Source organism: Zingiber officinale, chromosome 3A (genome assembly GCF_018446385.1).
Source record: "Zingiber officinale cultivar Zhangliang chromosome 3A, Zo_v1.1, whole genome shotgun sequence".
Classification (NCBI taxonomy): Eukaryota; Viridiplantae; Streptophyta; class Magnoliopsida; order Zingiberales; family Zingiberaceae; genus Zingiber; species Zingiber officinale.
In genome coordinates, this window is record NC_055990.1 from 96,082,008 (window position 1) to 96,085,513 (window position 3,506).

The 3,506-nt window shown below is 35.8% G+C and overlaps 1 long non-coding RNA gene across 1 annotated transcript; it reads left to right on the forward strand.

The window, feature by feature from the left end:
• Positions 1 to 225: 225 nt before the first annotated feature.
• LOC122053900 lies at positions 226 to 2,966 on the forward strand. Its single transcript, XR_006132435.1, has 2 exons — positions 226 to 486; positions 2,707 to 2,966. It is a non-coding gene; the product is annotated as an uncharacterized LOC122053900 (long non-coding RNA).
• The last annotated feature ends 540 nt before the right edge of the window (positions 2,967 to 3,506 follow it).

The following is a 3,506-nucleotide window of genomic DNA, read 5'->3' on the forward strand; positions in this document are numbered from 1 at the left end:
TCGCTGATTAAAGAAGGAGAAAAATTTATTTAAGCAGTGGTTAGTTAATAACAGGAAATAATAGGAAGGAAAAGGTTGCAGACGAGATTTGAACCCACGAGCCAAGCCTTAACCCATGCACGGCTGACCAAGCGTTCACGCGGCCGGTTCTGTTTAGAAAAGGGTAGAAAATTTATTTAAAGAAGTTAACAGAATATTGAGTTATAAGAGGAGAACTTAGGGCTTGATTATTTTTCCGTGACCTAGCTTTTCCCTTCTCCTTCCTCGCGTGCGACGGCGGCGTTTCTGCTCGGGCGGAAACGAAGCCGAGCTAGGGCTTTGTTTTCTGGCGGCCGGCCAAGGTTTTCCGAGGGATTTTCTCCACGCCATCACTATTCCTCGTTAAGAAGGAGCTGTTGGCATGAAAAAGGGTCGGAGATTTCAAGTTATCCGAACCCTAGAAGCACTAGAAGGTTTCTCCTTCGGCTGTGAGTCAAGGAAACAAAGGTAAGTTGCTACTCACCTGCGGTAAGAGTAGTTTCGAGTTGATTTAGTGTTTTCTTTGAGTTTTCGGAATGAATTATACAGAATTGTGATATGCAAAGGATTTGGTTTCCATTTTTCTCTGCCGTGAGTTTTTAAAGAAGATGGAAGGGGCTTTTGTTTGGATTAGGTTTTGGACCTTGCTTCTTCTTGTTTTCAAATTATACTATGAACGTTATTGTGATGGATTGCTGCCATGAGTTCCAAAGAAGGATCATGAATGATAAAGTTCAAGTATGTGGGTAGTTACCTCAAGCTTTGTAGCTGGATTTCGGCCTTTTGTTGTTCTAGGCAGTAAGCACGAAGAATTGATTCGAATTTAGGTTTTCAGTGACAATTTCTCCTTATTAGTAACACTTCAGTTTCTTTTGTTTGTTTACTGTGGCTTAATTAGACCCTTTTGTTATCAATTGTTTAACATGCTACTAGATTCTTTGTTAGTGATCCTTTAACCTGCAGTTATAGTTTTAAGTTTAGCATGTTAGTTTTAGATTTCATGAAAACATTTCAGATGTAGATTTTTAGTTTTAGTTTATATATATATATATATATATATATATCTATGCAACGAACTGCCTTTTATTCCAAGTATATAGTTAGATTTTTCTTTAAGCCTTTAGTTTCCCTTTGTTCTGCTATTAGGCAATGAACATAGAATGGCTTGGATTAAGTATTGGTTTATTAGGCTAATTGGAGGCTGATCCGACAGTGATTTTGGTTTATTTTATGATGAAGTAGGTAGTGTAATCTCTTTAGTGCAGAAGTGTGGATGAAAGAGTGAAGATGAGCATATGTAATATGTTGTTTTGGTGAGTATCATGTATTAAGACTAAAGATGATTTGAATTGATGTAATGAATTTAACAGGTGAGAAGTATGTGAGTAATTTAGATATGCAAGTAGTAAGTTCAGAGTAGAAGTTTAGTTTAGAAGATGAGAAAATAGATTTATATGTTGATCAATATAGATTTTATACTGAGAATTCCTTTCTGACCATAAGTTTAATGGAATAATTGATGTTTAGAATTAAAGTACTTGGATGTGTCAATATCAAGGATTCCATTTGGTCTCAGCCGGTTACTAGAATTTGAAATTCTAGGTTTATAATTACCATGTGAGAATTTTAGTGCAGTTTAGATCTCCTTGAAGTGCAGAATTTTAATGCAGTTGAAATCTCATTGTAGTGCAGAATTTTAGTGCAGTTTAGATCTCCTTGTAGTGCAGAATTTTAGTGCAGATTTTTATTAAGTATTAGTGTGCAGATTTTATTAAGCATTAGTGTGCAGATTTTTATTTAGCATTGCAATGTAGATTTCTGTTAAGCATTGCAGTACAGAATTTGGTTAAGCATTGTAGTGTAGATTTGCTTTAAGTATTTAGTTTCTTTAGCAGTGCAGATTTGCTAATAGATAGTTTATGGATAGCATTGTAGAACAAGGCTTTAGATTTCCCTTAAATATGCATGATTGTGTGTTACCTAGTTGATTTCACTTATAGATGCATATGGAAAAATACTCTAATAGTATTTTGAGTTTAAGAAAAGTATAAGAAAGATAAAGAAAAGAAAGAAAAATGTCAAGGCCTTAAGTAGATCCCAAAGTCAAGACTTTAGGGATTTTGGCACACAAGGTGCTTATTAAAATGCCAAGGCATTTAAAGAAGAAGTAATTAAGATAATAAGATATTTTACTTTGAAGAGGCTAGTACCCGACTTTCGAGGTTATCGTTAAACAAATCCAGGTGTCCAATTCCAAGGTCTTGGCCCTGGTAGACCGAGGTCTGCTCTTTTAGGATTGGTGGCTCGCTACCCCAACCTATTAGGGAACGCGCATAAGATGGTACTATGCCTGGGCCCAAGAGAAGTTGATTATTATTTTGAAGTATTAAAATATAAGTTTTAAACAAGTGAAATAAAAAGAATAAGTTTTTAAGCAAGTGAAATAAGATTCAGAAAGTATTTAAAATTCAGTAAGTTTAGTTCTCTATGCTAGCATGATTGTATAGATTTGCTTTACATGTTTAGCCCTTCAGTATGTTTCTTTTACTAGTAGATGAGCATGAGTAGTTTTCCTTTTGAGCATTTAGTTTTAGTTTTCAGTATACTTACATGCATACCGAGATTTTTGTGAGTTAGATAGCGCTTACTAAGCATTTTGCTTATAGATTGCATTTCCTCTTATTGCAGATACAGGAAAGGAAAATATTTAGCAAAGGAAGGCGACAAGGAGGTGTTCGATGATGTGTGATGCCAGGACTATGGGAGAGACTTGGGATGTTATTGAGTTTTCCGCATTTTAGTGATTAAGAAACATTTGAAGTTGTACTTTAAGATTCATGTTATTTGAGATTATTGTTGTTCTAGGTTGCATGCTAAGATGTACTTAGTTTAGTATGTATGTACTTTTGGGTTATTTTTGATGTGAGTAGTGTTTGATACTTATTTAACTGCGTGAGAGTTTGTTATATGTTCCAGCCACCTGTGGCTGATGTATATACTATGTTTGTATCTCAGTTTATGGTCACCGGTACAAGGGAGACTCTGTCAAAATTTTTCGGTAAGGACTCCTAGTGGTTTCGATCATATCGGTTAAGTAGAGTCAGTAGTTAAGTAACGGTCACCCTTAGAGAGTAGTAGTAGTAAGAAGGGTGGTCGTTACAAGCAACCTTCCACCAGGAGCACAAAACACAACTTCTCTCTACAACTGCTTTCTTGCGCGCTACTCCAAAGACGCTCCTGCGACGCTGTGAAGTTTCTCCGACAACCTACGACTCAGTTTTTATTTTCCTTGTTGTCGGTAACTTTATTTTATAGTTCTTGTACGTATTGTACAACTCTTTTGCGAACTATTAATAGATTGCCCAATGAAAGTACTCTCACATGAGGACCTTGGAGTAGGAGTCGACAAAGGCTCCGAACCAAGTAAAACTTGGTATGTTTGCGTTGTTTTCGTTATTATTTTTAATTGCATACCTTGACTCGATAAC